We start from the raw sequence: 1091 nt of genomic DNA on the forward strand, positions 1-1091 counted from the left end.
GGGGGGGGCAACAGTGGGAGGGCTCCTAGTGTCCTGGCCCCTCTGCTGGACCTCCTGATGGCACCTGGTGTTTTTGGCCACTGTGGGACACAGAGTGTTGGGCTGGATGGGCCACGGGCCTGATCCAACATTGGCTCCTGTTATGTTCTTATGAACTTGCAGGGGTGGGGAGGGAGAAGACCAATACCTTGCAAGATTCATCAAATCTGTTCCTTTAGAAAGAGAGCAAAACAGGTCTCTTGGGGGAGGGCTAAATGACCCCCACCCTTCTGACTGGGCACCCATTCTGCCTGACTGCTCACACCCCAAGTCATTCTGGACTAGGAAGTACGTAGCCAACACTACCCCCATCAGCACATCGATAAGCCTGCAAGGGATCCCTCTCCCCAACACCATCCTTCCCTGCCTATGTGAGCATGCCTGAATGCATGGAGCTGCCTTCCGCGGAATCAGACCCCGGGTCCATCAAGATCAGTATTGTCCACTCGGACTGGCGGGGGCTCTCCAGGGTCTCAGGCAGAGGCCCTTCACATCATTTACTGCCAGATCCTTTTAGCTGGAGATGCCGGAGACTGAAACTGGGACCTTCTGCATGCCAAGCAGAGGCTCTGCCACTGAACCACAGCCCCTCTTTACAGCTCTCCAGGGTCTCAGGCCAAGGTCTTTCCCATCACCTCCTGCCTGGTCCTTTTAACTGGAAATGCCGGGGACTGAACCTGGGACCTTCTGCATGCCAAGCAGAGGCTCATCCACTTAGCCCTGGCTCCCCGTTCTCAGCCCTGGAAGAAACTCACAAGCTAAGGGTTGCCACCTCACCATGGAGTGGGAAGAATCAACACAGGCATCTACTGACCGGAAACCACGGTCCAAAGCGGCCTTTCTCTGCAGAGACCCCGTGATCGCCTTCGCTATGGAACCCCTCACCGGAACTCCCATTTTGCTCTGAAGCAAATGACCTGCCACGAGACACAGTGACCCCCAATGGCTCTGCGGAGGCAATAGGATCCCAGTCTAAACCTCTATTTATTTATTTTTCATATTTGTATCCCGCCCGTCCGGTGAGCGGGCTCAGGGCAGGTCACATCATCTCA

Source organism: Gekko japonicus, unplaced genomic scaffold (assembly GCF_001447785.1).
Source record: "Gekko japonicus isolate JY-2015 unplaced genomic scaffold, Gekko_japonicus_V1.1 scaffold336, whole genome shotgun sequence".
NCBI classification, from domain to species: domain Eukaryota; kingdom Metazoa; phylum Chordata; class Lepidosauria; order Squamata; family Gekkonidae; genus Gekko; species Gekko japonicus.